This window comes from Castor canadensis, chromosome 16, assembly GCF_047511655.1.
Source record: "Castor canadensis chromosome 16, mCasCan1.hap1v2, whole genome shotgun sequence".
Taxonomy (NCBI): Eukaryota; Metazoa; Chordata; class Mammalia; order Rodentia; family Castoridae; genus Castor; species Castor canadensis.
In genome coordinates, this window is record NC_133401.1 from 40,591,173 (window position 1) to 40,607,044 (window position 15,872).

Consider the following 15,872-nt stretch of genomic DNA (forward strand, 5'->3'; position numbering starts at 1 on the left):
AAAGATTAAGTGAGCTCCTGCCTGTGGAAAGTCAAGGAGATAGCCCCTTATAAGGAACTGTTATCTTGCATTACACTGTGTCTTAGCAAAGGCTGTCTGTTGACCCATTGGTTGGGTTTTGCCAGCTCAGCATCCATTTCACTTTCTCTGGAGAAAACATCTCAGATTGCTTGGGAGGAATTGGCTGTTCTTTACTGAACACATTCTGGTTGTCTGATAAGTAGCTCGCCCCACCCTAGCTAAGGGGTAAATACTTGACCTGAGGCAGGTTGACCAGATGTTTCTTCCATGAGATTTGGATTTTAAGTAAGACAGAGAGAATGAAAATATTTGATTCAATGAAATGTCATTCAGCCTGTCACCATCAGACCAACCAGACCACTTCTGCTGTGACACTCTGCTGATCACTCTTGCTCCCAAAAGTCCCACGTGCTTTTCTCCCTGGTTCTACAGACTCCCCTCCATTCATTGGGGCCTTTCCAGGGAATTTCCTTTTGCTTAGGTTAGCCATAGTGAATTTTTGCCACTTACAACCAGAGAACTGTATCTCATCAGAAGAAGAAGGAGAAGGAAGAGGAAGAAGCATATTTCATGTTTTACTTTGATTCAAATCAAATAGAGTTACTGTTTTTATTTATCTGACCAGCAAAGGGAAAAAAATAAATACAAGAAGTCTGGAGGAATATTGTTCCTAACAAATTAGTCCACCTAAAATGGTTAAAGTGATAAATTTTATACACTTTTATCACAGTAAACAGAAAACGAGCCACTAGACAACAGCTTCCAGAGCGGTTATCTATCAGTCTGTGCTGTGAAGACCCCAAAGCTTCCCTGATACTCCCTGTAAGGCCTGGTGGGCGAGCTCCCCTTTAGAACCCATGGGCTCCTTATTTTCTGTGCAGTCAAGTCTTCTGTGGCCTCATTCAGCCAGAGGAGACTTCTTTTTGCCAAAGAACATTTGCCAATGCTGGCCTTCTACCAAATATGGTTATACCTAAAACAGAATGAAATTTTGTCATTTGCAGGTAAGTGGATGGAACCAGAGATCATCATCTTAAGTGAAGTTAACCAGGTTCAGAAAGCCAAAGGCCACATGTTTTCTCTCAAATATAAATATTATACATACAAATACAAATATAAACATTATTCATAAATATGCACATTAAATATATAACATATATATGTTTTCAAAAGTGAGACTGTTAGAGGAGACTAAGGGAGGAGGAAAAGAAGAAAAGAATGATAGAGAGCAGTGAAAAATAGTGAAAGAAATCACATCTGTGTAGGACAAGACACAACAAAATACACTGAAAACTGTTGAACAATACAAGGTAGGGGAAAGGGTAAGGATGAGTAATAGAGGGGGTCACAATGATTAAAGAACAATTTATTCACAGGCAAAATACCAAGGCAAACCCCTACTTAACAATGAACAGACACTGAAACAATGAAGGACAAGAACGTAAAACAGGTAGTGTTGAGGGGAGGGGAAGGTGAAAAGGGAGAGGATGGATAAAGGAGGATGAATATGGTTGAGGTACTTTCTATACAAGAATGAGCATGGAATGTTGAAAACTGTCAAAGTCATTTTAAGAAAGGGGTGGGGGAAAAGAGAGAATAATGGAGCGGACTAAATCAAACTAGGGTACAATATGTGTGTATAAAGAAATGTCACAACGAAACCCCCGGTATAACTATCACATACTGATAAAAACATTTTTAAAAAATCCATGGCTGTAGCTATCTGTGAAACAGATAGTAACTGCTGTTTGTGGAGCATTCTCTGTTGTTACCTGTGCCTGACACTTGACCCTAGGGTTTCCCATCTGTCTGGGCCCTTCACTCTGAAGATTTCTTTGATAATACACTCATATTTAGTTTTAGTTTCTCTGTAATATTCTTTCTCTCCTTCACTCCCCTGGGTGAAAGCTCCATAGTACATGAGCCAGTTAAAGCCACCAACCTGCACAGGATCGGGTTTTGGACATGACACAATAGTCTGCTCTCATCCTATCCGAGCAGGGAGTTTGTACAGACAGAATCTCCATTTTATGTGAGGGAAACTGGAGACTCAGAGAGGGGAAGGGATTTCTCCAAAGTTACAAAATGGAATGAATAACCTGGTGGAGCCAGAGTCTTATCCAGGCCTGTCTGACTCCAGAGATCATAACCTCTGTATGGTGGAGAAAGGACCGCTGTATCAGTCCATCTTCTGTTGCTAAAACAAAATATCTGAGACTGCAGTGTTTATAAAGAAAAGAAGTTTATTTTGTTCACAGTTCTGGAGATACAACAGCAAGGTGTTAGCATCTACTTGGCTCTAGTGAAAGCCTTCTGGCCACATCTGGAGGAAAGAGAACGATCAAGCGGGGGTGGCTCGAGTGGTAGAATGCCTGCTTTGCAAGTGGGAAGCCCTGAGTTCAAACCCCAGTACCATTCCTTCCCACCCAAAAAAAAAGAGGGGAAGAGAATGATCACATGGTGAGATAGGAGGTGAGAGAGACGCAGGAACCAGGTTTATTCTTTTCTCTTTTTTAGGTACTTGGGTTTGAACTCAGGGCCTACACCTTGAGCCACTCTGCCAACCCTGTTTTGTGATGGGTTTTTTTGAGATAGGGTCTCACAAACTATTTGCCTGGGCTGCCTTTGAGCCACGATCCTCCTGATCTCTGCCTTCTGAGTAGCTAGAATTATAGGCGTGAGGCACCGGCACCAGGCTTATTCTTTTTTTTTTAATATAACAACCAATTTTTCAGATTCCATAAGAACTACGTGAATCTCTTCTAAGGGTGATGCTCCCAATGACTTAATGGCCGCCCACCAGACCCCACCTTTCGAAGGTTCCACCATCTCAACACAACCACACAAAGGACCAAGCTTCTAGCATAGCATGTACACCTTTGGGAAACAAATCATATCCAAGTCACAGCAATGACCAATGTCCTATGCATCACAGTAATTATCACATCAAACAAGAAAGCCAAAGACAACTCTTCAAATCACGTGCTTTAAGAGGAGGACTCATGATCATTATAGGAAATTAAATTTTTAACTAGTTTAAAATGTGAAAAACAAATTCATAAATTGGAAAAAAAACCTGTCATTATATCAGCAGATGTCATTTTAAAAAGCCATGTTTAACACATTAATGAGAGTTTCTGATATTCAGCTACAGAGCAAAAGGTTACAAAATTAAATTAATTTACAAATTACACATTTAATTAATTGGGTTAAATTACTGCAAAACACAGTCAATCCCTAATGGATGGGGTTTTGGAATCAAAGCCAGTATAAAAATGTTGTTTGGTATTTACAGCAACATAATAAATGTCATGTTATTGCTTTTATGTGCCAAAATGAAACACAAAAAAAATAGTAAGGAAAGTAACATCTTTCAGCGCCCTCTATGGGCCAACTCTGATGCAAGTTTTATCATCCTTTTTCAAGTAGGAAGAAACCAGAGCACAGAAGTTATCTGTCACCTTGCCTACATACTACTAGGAGAGAAGGCTGGGACTCACATCTAGTGGTCTGATTACCAAACCTGGCTCTTCCCATGATCCTTCAAGTTTTGGTGCTCGATAATCTATTTCTCTCCCATTGTCTCTCTACAAATAAATTTACAACTTAGGTGTAATAATTGTTATGAAAAAGGCAAAGAAGAAAAAATACAGACTGAGATGACCTTTTTGGGAGCTTATTTATTACTCAAAACCTTTTCTGCCTTGTTCCAGGAGGGTGTTCCCCTTCCTCAGCTCACTGACTTCGGGCCTGCCCATGGACTTGGGACATTGCTCCCTGCGGGACTTTCTACATCTCAGGGAGGGAGCCCATGTGGCTTCTCTGAGCCAGTGAAAGGTGACTAGATGGCTGTGTATTACTGCCAGGCAGAAGCCTTACAAACCTGCTCATGATTCACCATCTTTCTTCTTTGGGCCCTAGGTCCAGCAATGCCCCAGGCAAGGAACGTTCTCAGTGTGTCTCAGAGTGAAGCTATCATGGAGCAGAGCTGCAGCTGATCTTTGATAAGTCACTGAGATCGGGGGATCACTGTTAGTGCTGCATAAGGCCACTCATCCTGGCTGATATCCCTTCTTCTTTTCTTTTTTTTTTTATTGGTAGTACTAGCACTTGCTAGGCAAGTGCTATAGCTCTTGAACCAATCCATCAGCCCCTGATATCCCTTTTTGACACTGAGTCATCAGTGAGGACCTCTTTGAAAATGGCACTTGAGTCTGAGGACTGAATGAAGCGAAAGATCCAGTTAGGTAAGTACAGAATGGGGGAGGAAAGACACAGACAGGGCAAAACAGTCAGTGTGTGTGCCTTTCTGTGGAAAAGAGTTCAGTGCATTTGAAGAGAGGAGGCCTGGGTGGTTGCACTAACAAAAGTGATGAGACAGGAAGCCAGAGAGATGACTGGGCCTGAGAATCCAGGCCACATGAGGAGTTGGATTCTAGTCCATGCATGCTAAGAAGTCCCTGAAGGAGTCACCATAATGTGCTCAAGTTCAAGTGTTTAAAAGCTTGTTCTGATCTCTCTAATAAAGCAGGAAAGGAAGCAGGGAGACTGATTAAGAGGCTTTGCTCAGGCCTGCCATGGGGTAAATTGTGTTCCTGAATCACTAGCCCCCGTTACTCAGAATGTCCTCTCTATGGGAATAGGGTTACTGCATATACAGTTAAGTTTAAATGAGCTCACACTGGAATAAAGTGGGCCTGTAATCCACATAACTCATGTCTTTATAGGGTTTTTGTTTGTTTTTTTTTTAATTTTCTTTTTTGATGGATTTGGGGTTTGAACTCAGGACCTCACGTTTGCTAGGCAGGTGCTCTACCCCTGGAGCTACTCCACTAGTCCTTGTTGTCCTAATAAAAAGAGGAAATTTGGTATGGAAAAGTCACAATGAAACCCCCTGTGCAACTGTTATAAACTAATAAAAATGTTTAAAGAAATAAAATTAAGTTACACATTAAAACAAAAAAATTAAAAGAGAGGACTTGAGCACAAACCCACAGGAGATCACCATGTGCAAACGAAGCCATCATTGATGGATGCTTGTGAAAGCCAAGGAACATCAGAGATCACCAGGAAGCCACCAGCAGCTAGGGAGAGGCGTGGAACAGATTCTTTATCCCAGCCCCAAAAAGGAAGCAACCCTGCTGCCAACCTGACCCTGACCTTCCAGCCTCCAGAACTAGGAGGCAATTAATTTCTATTGGTTAAGTCACCTTTGTTATAGTAACATGTTATAACAGTCTTAGAAAACTCATCCAAGGTCAGAAACAATAATGCCTTGGAATAGGGTAATGGCATTGGAGGTGGTTTTTAAAAAAATGAATTTGAGATACATTTTTGAAGGTGGGGATGATGGAATTTTCTATTGGATTAGATTTAGATAGAAATGGAGAGAGCACCAAAGAGGAAGCCATTGAAAATGGGTATAATTGCCCTAGTCAATGCTTCATGGACTATTGCCATTTTATCTTCAAGAAGCCCTTGTGTCTTCTGGGTCCATTGCGAAGCAGATGCTGAGGCATAATTAGGAGCCAGGAGTTTTATTGGGATAAAGGCCTGTTAGGGATAAGAAGAGAACAAAGCAGGGCTGAGCAGGAAAGGGTTGTGCAGACCTGATAGAAGTTTCCCCCAATCCAACCTAATGGGGACCTCCACGGCAAGGATTTCCCATTTCCCACACTCTCCATTGGGTGGAAGACGACAAGTCCACAAAGTATGGTCTTTTCCTGGGGCTGCCTGGAAAGACTGAGGCCTATACCCAAAAAGGATGGTAAATCCTCAAGGCTCTAACAGCTGCTGGTCGCCAGCTGAACTCAACCCCTGCAGTGAAACAGCAAGTTGGGTTTTGGTTTTGACTTTCAGGGAGATCAGAGCAGCTTACCACACTCTATAACATGGAATTTGGAGCCAACATAGGAAAAAGAGGTTCAAAATTACACTTTGATGCTTCGTCTTGAATGGAATAACACAGACTCTAGCCCTGGTCCTCTCGTATCATGGCCTCTGCCACATTCAGGCTAGATTTTGTGGCAGGCTAACGTTAGGGGATGAAAAGCTACTAACACATTTCCCAGATTCCTTTGTAGTGGGGCACAGGTGTGTGACCTGGCTCCAACCTCTCTTATGCATCACCAAATTGGGATGTGTAAGTGAGGGATGGAAGGGGGCCTGCCAGCAGATGAGGGACTCCCCTGGTCAGCCTTGTGGCTGAGTCCCAGAACTACTGGGACTGAGTATCGGGTGTAAAAGCAGCCCAGTTTTTGCTAAGACCATCTTTAAAATGACTGCTTCTCTCAACTGTGTTGTACCTGGTTCTTCAACACTCAGGAGGTTTACAAATTATCAATATCCTTTAGTGAATTCCCTTATGTCTACACTAGGAGAAGGGTGTCTGTTGTCTGCAATAGAAAACCCCAAGGGACATAATACTGGCTGGAGTACACTGAACCAGAAGGCTACATATGCACCATTCATCAGGGGAACAGTGCATAGATCCACTGGCACATATCAGCGTGGTATTTCTTTAAATGAATCAAACCACATTTTAGCCTTCACAGCATGTAAACATGTGTGAAAAAACTCAAACACACACCAGGCAAGTAAAATTGTAGCTAAGAGAGTCTAGGCACTCTCAGATCTGCTAGAAATTGCCTTGAAAGAAAAGACTTTCCAAGCCCCACCCCACCCCCCCGTCAGCTATATGCAAATTAATCAGCAGCATATTTATATAAAATGAGATCCTCCTGAGTAGCTGGGATTGCAGGCATGAGCCACCTGTGCCTGACTATCAACATCATCTTTAAACAAAACAAAATACTAGTGTGGAAGTTTGAGTGCCTTAACTTCAACATAGAAAAGCTATGCACAAACTTTTTCTACTCAAGCCCTTTTTAAAAATCTCTCTCTCTCTCTCTCTCTCTGTCTCTCTCTCTCTCCTCTCTCTCTCTCTCTCTCTCTCTCTCTCTCTCTCTCATCTCTCTCTTCTTCTCTCTCTCCCCTCTCTCTCCCCTCTCTCTCTGATGTAAGCTTCCATACTGCAATGGCTAAGAAGGTCGAGAACAAGGTCTGACCTGAATACTGAGCTCTGTCACTTTAGAAATTTCTTCCTGTGCCATAGAGGACAGTGAGAAAGCACCACAAGGGAAAGCCACATGGCTGGAGGGGAGAAGCCCATAAGCCATACCGTAGGGGTCAGATGAACCCAATAATCTCTGGTCTACCCTAGCTTATGGCACAGTTGCTTCCACCTGGTAGGCTCGACCTAGGGATAGGAATTTCTCACAAATGCTCAAAGCATGAAGGCTGATAGCATTGTTCCCACCCTAGAGACAGCCTACTTTGAGTCTGTGAAAATGCATTCTTTCCTAGTAAACTTTCACTGCATGTCCTCGTCTTAACCTGAATTCTCTCACCAGACGAAGAATAGCTGTGCTGCTCTTCCTGTAACAGTGGTGAGAGAGAAAGTCAAAAACCAAAGGAAGAATGCTAAGGAAGATCTAAGGGAGATAATCATTTTTGGAACTTAAAATCATGAGCTGGTGGCTCACGCCTGTAATCCTAGCTACTTGGGAGGCTAAGATGGGAAGGGTTGCAGTTCAAGACCAGCCCAGGGAAATAGTTCACAAGACCCCTCTCTCCAAAATAATCAGACCAAAATGGACTGGAGGTGTGGCTCAAGTTGTAGAATGCCTATTTTGAGAGTACAAAGCCCTGAGTTCAAATCCCAGTCCCGCCAAAAGAAAAAAATATATACCCAAACCACATTGCGTTCTCTGTAAGGATGTGTTGTAACATGTTAGAGCTATTGCCTATGAAGGGAGGAAAAGAGAATTGAATGAATAAACAAAAGGGGGATATATCTGTCAAATATCTTGTCTTCATTCAACCTCTGCCCTTCCCTTAAGATCTCAGTGTATTGCCTGGAGTTGTGAGTCTAGAACCTTCCTTTCTGCCTTGAAGCAAATTTCCACTGGGGAAATTAGTCCAGAACTTAGTCATTGAAGGGGGAAGGAGAAGCACAAAAGGAGTTGGGAGTTCCATTAGTCAATCAGCTAACCAGCAAATATTTCCAAATATCATCCCACCACAAACATGTCAGGTTCCTGATGAGAGCTTTCAAATCTATGAAAAATAACCAGAAAAAGAGTTCACTCATCCAACTCTTCTCCTGTGACTTGTGTGACCCTCATGAGGACTGCCATATCCAGTTGCCCAGTCTGGACATTGCACAAGTGCCCAAAGGAATGAGCGAAAACTGACATCCAGCAGGGGCTCTGTTTGTAATCTGGACCAGTTTGAAACTCTTTCCACTCCAGATAGGAGTGTAGGAGTGACTTTAAACACATGTGTGCACATGCACACACACACCAGAAACAGTGGCCTTTTAAAATTCCCATAAAAGTGCTGTATATGTGCCTGCTGGAGCACTGATTTCACTCACCCTCAGCCTCTGAGAGTCTCAAGCTGATCAAAAATCCACATATCTACTCAAACTCACATATCAAAAGTTCCTTTGCAGCTTCTGCTTTTCAGAGTCCAGAAACAATTGACTCATTCCTTCCCTCCCTTCAGTGTCATCTCTGCAGGGTGGCTTTCCCTGAACAGCCCCAACCCTACCTTGCTCTGTCCCCTCACTCAGCTTTCCTCAGTTCTCTCTTCACTCTAGCTATGCATTCACGTACTGTAAACTCTATAAAGGGGGAGAGACAGCCTTGCTCACTGACTGCCATCCATCTTGTCCTGGCCCAGAGCCAGTGTTTGTAGGAAAATGATGAATGGATCAGATCTATACAGCAAGCAGAGTCTGGTATTTTTCTCCAAAGAGTTATGGAAGCAGAACAGCAGGGGCTTATCTGAGCAAAAAGAAGCGCAAAGTGTCCTTTGTTCTTTAATTCTTCCCTATGACATTACAATTAATTTGACTACTGAACCAGATCCTTAAAGCCCACAGGGTAGAGGCTAAGTTTTTCCAGAATAATCAACATTGCCTTCAGCCTTGAGGACCAATTTAAAAGACCTGATTGGCTTCCAAGTGACATTTAGCAGCCTTTGACTTTTAAACAGAGCCAATATCTGATGCTTTGTATGGAAGACATGCTTTGCTCTGCCTCCAAAACAAAAATGCTTTTTAGGGACTATCTGCATGTTTGAGAGTGAAAGGTTAAGGGCCTTCCACCTGCTGTGCCAAATCTATGGCCCCACTGATGGGCAAATGGTTGGTGGACTCCATAGTTAAACTAGAAATCCCACAGCAAACCTCCTGAGGTTCAAGAACTGCAGTCCCTGTGACCTGTGAATCATGGCAGAGAGACACAACAGATTCTTTGTGGCAGTGGCTTCTTTCTCTCTCTGCACAGGGAAGCCTCCAAATCTAGATTCCACCTGCTGCAATTCTATTGTAGTTCTGTTGTGGAAATATTGTCAGAAACCAACTGACACTTGGACATGTGGAGAACTCAGATTTTATTTTATACCAGCGGTTGCAGATGACACTGAAAGGAGGGAAGGAATGAGTCAATTGTTTCTGGACTCTTTGAAAAGCAGAAGCTGCAAAGGAAGCTTTGATATGTGAGTGTGAGTGGATATGTGGATTTTTGGTCAGCCTGAGACTCTCAGAGGCTGAGGGTAAATGAAGTCAGTTCACACTCCTTATCTGGGCATTGAACAAAGGATTCACAGGATATTTAAAAAGCAGTGCAGGGCATCAGGTTACAAGAATGTGCTCAGGTTAATTGGGGCTAGCCATGAGGTAGAGACCTAAGGTTCTTTTGATAAAAACAGCAGGGGAGACCTGCTTTGGAAAGTTTATTTGCAAGAGGAGACAAAGGAAGGTGGGAATGGGCGTTATCTCTGCATGATGCCCTTTGTCTTGGCCCTGAACTATCTTTTATAGCTTTTATTGGCAATTTCTCATGTTTTATGGCCTTGTTTAAGCTTCAGTTCATGGGGCTCACAGCATGGGGGAACTTGTGGTGGGGCATGCACATTTTCCAGTGCTCCTAGTGGTTCTAGAGTGTCACCAGAGTTGAAAGTCATCAGTGAAGGATTCCTGGCAGGACTTGTGCAAATTGACATGAAATTGAACTCTTGCACCCCACTCCACCTTGGGAGATGACTTTACCTACTACTACGAAGTGCTCCCCAAAGGGTTCATGTGTTAGAGGCGTGGTTGCTAGTTGATGGGCTTTGGGGAATTGATGGTGTTACCAGATGGACAGTTCAGGAAGACTCTGGTCAGAAGACTCCTAGGCTCTTGTGTCCCATGAAAGAAGAATTCAGGCAAGACATGAAAATGTAGTGAAAGTGACTCAGACATTGAAGTGAGGAAGTAAAAACTGACAGCCAGAGCTGTTAGCTCCCTCCCATCTCCTTTTAGATGTTAAGTGACAAGTACCGGGAGACTTAAAGGAGCTACCTGTATCTGCTTCCCTCTTTAAGCTTGTTAGAGGTAGAGGGATGGAAAAATTAAAGGCATGTCTAGCACAAGAAAACCCAAAAGCACACTTACTGTCCCTGTGTTTTGGGGGCAGCCCTAGATCACAGATCCATGTTTTAGAACAACAAACAACACCCATCTTGCCACCTAGACCCATCAGCTAATGATTAGATGCTGCTGCACAACATGAACAGTGTATCCCCCAACTCAGAAAAAGCATGAGGCCGCCATTTTGAGGTTTTATGCATACTTCCTGCCTAGGGAGCAAGAAATGTTTCTCCTTTATCCTCCCCCATTTCTCTATATTTTATCTCACTAAAATAAATCCTTGCTCAAATTTCTACCTGCGAAAGCTCCTTTTTGTGTGTGAGACAACTCGAAATTCTTTTCATGTTTGTGGATCTCAAGTACCTGTGATTTTTCATGGGCACCAGGAATCTGAGGGAGTCCCCTCATCCAGTGACAATGGGCTATTAGAGAGGTGGAGGCTGTTTACAGATGAATCTCTGAATCACTTCTATTTTTCACCATTTTTATTTTTAATCTTCTGCATCAGAGGTGTCAGAATGCACGTTTTGAACAGCAGTTTCATGTTCAATGAGGAAATTAACCAACAGTGACCTGAGTCCAGCTCATGGCAACTTTATTTTTTTCAGTGCTGGGGATTGAACTCAAGGCCTCTTGCTTGCTAAACAAGTGCTCTACTACTTAAGCCACACCCCCAGCTCTCTACAACAACTTGATTGTGTTATCTTACCCTTAAAATAATAACTTAGTTGCCATCATTCAAAAATTAGGCAGTTTCACTTAAAATCCAGATTTCTAGCTTCTTTTGAAACAATTCCAAAGAGGCCGCACAGGAATCCCGGTTCCCATGGCAATGACTTGGTGAGGGAGTGGACTCTGCCCCCTTGTGTGGCAGGTGTGCCCTCCGTAGCTCTCATTACTATGACCCAGCCGACCCTCTGGGCTTTTGACCTCTAACCCTAACATCAATTAACGTTGTGTGTGTTAATCAGTATACACTCCCCCTTGCTCTGAACAGGTAAGAACATTTAACCCCAGTCAGCAGTCCTGGAGTCACAGCAGCTGAGAGTGTTAGGAAGTGACTTCACACCTCTGAGGACTCCTTCTCTACCTTCCAACAGCTCGTAGACTAAAAGAGGAGACAGATCATGGTCTTCAAAAGTGTATGTCATGAAACAAGAGCTCTGACAGAAGTGGCAGCAAAGCGTGATTGATACTAAATGTTAACACAAGAGCATGTACCCAATGGTGGGTGCAAGAAAGTGCCCAGCAGACTTAAGGTGGCTTCCTGGAGGAAGTGTCTTTTGAGCTGGGCCTTGAAAGATGTGAATCAGTTTGTCCAGAAATCAAGACTCTGGGGAAAGGCATTGCAGGCAAAGTATTTTGGCAGGGGATGGGGGAGGGTACTGGGGCTTGAACTCAGGGCCTCACACTTGCTAGGCTTTGCTAGGCAGACGTTCTATCACTTGAGCCATTCATTATTATTATTATTAATGTATTTATTTATTTATTTTTGGTGGTACTGGGGTTTGAACTCAGAGCCTCATGCTTGCTAGAGAGGTGCTCTACCACTTGAGCCACTCCTCCAACCCTTGGCAAAAAATGACCAAAGGCAAAAGAGGAGAAGAGCCAAGCACATTCCAGAACCCAGGGAGGTGGTAAGTGTGTCTGCACCAAGGTGTAAGGCAGGAGTTGCACATGATAGAGGTCATGGCCAGTGTCAAAAACCTTGAAGAGGCCAGGTGCAGGTGGCTCACACCTATAATCCTAGCTACTTAGGAAGCCGAGATCAGGAAGGATCATGGTTTGAGGCCAACCCAGACAAACAGTTTGTGAGACTCCATCTCCAAATTAATCAGAGCCAAATGGACTGGAGGTGTGGCTCAAGTGGTAGAGTGCTTGCTTTGCAAGCATGAAGCCCTAAGTTCAAACCCCAGTGCCACCAAAAAGAAGCTTTGAAGACCATGATCAGATGGAGTGACATGAACTTCGGATGCTGGAAAGACCACTCTGGAGGCAGAACTTTCTGGGAGGAGTGTCCCCATATTCAGAACTAGGTAAATAGTAACAATACCAGCTCCTGTATCCATAAAAGTGTGAGAATGAGTGTCCTCAGCAGACTTATTCACAGTGGCCACAAACAGAGAACATTGTAAGTGACCACCAACTGGAAATGATACAAAAATCATAGCATTCTCATATAACAGTAATCCTACACACTGAAGAGAGAAAGAAACTGCAGGTAAACCCAAAAGACACTGAGTGAAAAAAGACAGACCAAATGTTCATGCTTCATGATTCCATTTAGATGAGGTTTCAGAACAGGTGACATTAACTAGAAATTAGTGATAGGTTCGCAGAGAGTAGGGGATAGAGATCAATGAAATGTGACATCAGTAACACCAGCACGTTGCCTGAGAAAGGATCCAGGGAACTTGCTGTGTCTGAATGGGAGGCAGAAATCACTGATCTCCACAGGAGGCCTGATGCCATCCTGACATATGACTTTAGCTCAGCCAATCAGACACCCCGCTCAGACCAGGCAGACTTCGTTGTGGTGGTGACTATGGCACAAGTCATCCCTTGTTCAGAGCATGCCTGATGTTCAGAGGTGGAGGCCACAGGTCCTCCCCACAGTAGTTCTGAGCATTACAGGAGCAACTGACGGTAAGTGCAGGTAAAACAAATGAGGTCCCCACCCTTATGGTGTATAGAACATTCTAGTAGAAGAGTCAGAAGAAGGAAGTTAACAAATATGTAAAGAAAGTGTAGTTGGGTGGTGGCAATGCCGCTAAAGAAATAAAAGATTGGTGAGCACCAGTGTGAGTAGGAAGAACTCCAGACAAGGAGGTCAGGGAAGACTTCTTGGAGGAGGTGACATTGGATCTGAGAGCATTCCAGGTGCAAAGAGCCCAGAGGTGGGAATAAGTCAGTCTGCTCAGGTGGTAGTAATGTCAACAAGAGGAAGAGTGGCATCTAGTGAAAAAGGAGAAATAGGACCAGACAGATCACAGAGGCCCATTGGTTGTGATTTTCTTGTCGGTGTAATTGGAAGCTTTTGAGTATTTAAAGAAGGGAATACTTCCAAAGCAGAAGAGTGGAAATGAGATGTGAAGTCAGGATAAGAGTGCTGTGATGGTTAGTTTTATGTGCCAGCTTGGCTGGGCTAAGTTGGTTAAACACGAGTGTATGTGTGTGTTTAACACACATAGTTAGTTAAACACGAGTTTATAGATGTGCTGAATATCTGCACATCAACCAGTCCTGGACCCCAAGGTGGATTGCAAAGTGAATGGCTGAGAGCAAAGACAGATACAAAATGGAGCTAGGATTATAGGCATGGACCACCAGCACCTGGCCTTACCTCATTGTATTTAACCATAGTTTTATAGCTCTGTCTTAGTTCTAAATCATGAATGCTTTAGAATAAGAAACCAGGACTTATTCAGCTCTTCTCCACATTGGCTAAGAGAACGTCTGTGGTTTCAACATTTGCTTGCCTCTGTGTTAGAATCATGGTTCATACATTTATGTTCTGCTTTCTTCACCTACAGTCATGCTTCATCAGCATTTTATCGGGTGGTGTCACACTCTTCGTTCATTCATTCTTTTATTCAATAAGGCCTTATTGAATGCTGATTCCACCTTTGTCATTCTAGAGCCAAACACAGTGGCATCTTCTCTTGGTGAGTGCAAACCAATAAGAACAACTAGAAGTTAGAATGGAGATAGGTTTGTCACCTGCAACAGGAAGGGAGACAAGTTGTTCCAAAAGCAGTGCCCTCTTCAAACAAAGGGAGCATGGGATTTTAAATGGGGAACCTGTGTCTCCAGATAGGAAAACACTTTACGGGTAGGTGCATTTGGTGCTCAGTTTAAGATGTACACTACGGAGCGTGCCCAATTTAAGGTCATAAGTCCAGTAGGAAAGATGGCAGACACACTCCTGGGCATGCTTAGCTCAAGGTCACAGAACACATGTTTGCAAGGTTAAAATCTAGGACAGGAACACATCTGGGCATGCTCAGCTTACATCAGAAAGATGGTGGAATGATAAAAGCGAGAGCACACACCTAAAAAATTAGCTAACTTATGTTGCCCTCAACGCAGAGAAACTAAAGCAGATACCTTAAAAGCAACTGAGGCCAATAGGAGAAGGGGACCAGGAACTAGAGAAAAGGTTAGATCAAAAAGAATTAACCTAGAAGGTAACACACATGCACAGGAAATTAATGTGAGTCAACTCCCTGTATAGCTATCCTTATCTCAACCAGCAAAAACCATTGTTCCTTCCTATTATTGCTTATACTCTCTCCTCAACAAAATTAGAGATAAGGGCAAAATAGTGTCTGCCAGGTATCGAGGGGGTGGGGAGGAGAGGGAGGGGATGGAGTGGGTGGTAAGGGAGGGGGTGGGGGCAGGGGGGGAGAAATGACCCAAGCCTTGTATGCACATATGAATAATAAAACAATAAATAAATAAATAAATAAATAAGAAAGTCAAATAATGAAACTAAAAAAAAAAAAGAAAAGAAACATGGTGGATGGTAACAACTCTGAGCGTGCTCTGCTTTCTCCAAAAAGTTTTAGCTGGAACAAAAGGAAGGACAGCTATAAGGCGCATTAATGTAGGAGCCCCGGAGGCATCTGCCTCCATTAGCAGCTAATAAGAATCTGCTGGATAATCTGCACTGAATGGAGCAAGTTTAACTCATGGGCTTCATGCGGCTGTCGGGCTGTCGGTCTAGGAGGTGAAGACAGACAACAAACAGTGAATTCGTGAAACACATGGCATGTTAGAAGGAAGCAAATGCTATACAGAAAGGAAGAAGAGGGAGGTGACAGGGACTGAGGCCAGGAAGACCCCAGGGAAGGTGCCCTGTCCCACCTGGATAGCTGTAGAGCATACCATCAGGCAGCTCCACCATTACCCACCCCACCCATAAGGGACACTTTTCACACAGTCCTCTCAGGCACAGTTGATACTTTGTGGGTTCCCTAAAGTGATGAGGAGACCTGAAGATTCTGGGTCCAGCAACTCAGCAGAGCCTTCAGGAAGAAGGGACGTAGAGACATGACAGTAACTGGGTCTCTTGTACAGACATCTGTAGTTCTCACTAGAACCTGAGTGATTAATTACCTCTATCAGTCAGTGACCTCTAGATAACAGAGCCAAGAATATATACTGTATCTCCTTACCTATCTATCTATCTATCTATCCATCTATCTATCCATCCATCATCAATCACCAAACATCTATCTACCTATCTATGTGGAAAGATAGATTTATCTTAAGGAATTGGCTCATGCACTCATGGTTGGCAAGTCTGAAGTCTGTAGGGCCCATGGCAGGTTGGAACTCCAAGAGGAACTGATGCTGTAATTTTCAGACT

The 15,872-nt window shown here is 43.3% G+C and overlaps 1 protein-coding gene across 2 annotated transcripts in view; it reads left to right on the forward strand.

Moving 5' to 3' along the window:
* The first annotated feature begins 3,848 nt into the window (after positions 1–3,848).
* Sfxn1 (sideroflexin 1) overlaps positions 3,849–15,872 on the forward strand; it is a 66,867-nt gene continuing 54,843 nt past the window's right edge. Inside the window, exon 1 of one of the 2 annotated variants that reach the window (XM_074058662.1) lies at positions 3,849–4,268. The gene's annotated coding sequence lies outside the window, so the exon portion shown is untranslated. The remainder of the gene's footprint in view (positions 4,269–15,872) is intronic. The other variant, XM_074058661.1, reaches the window with a different exon arrangement.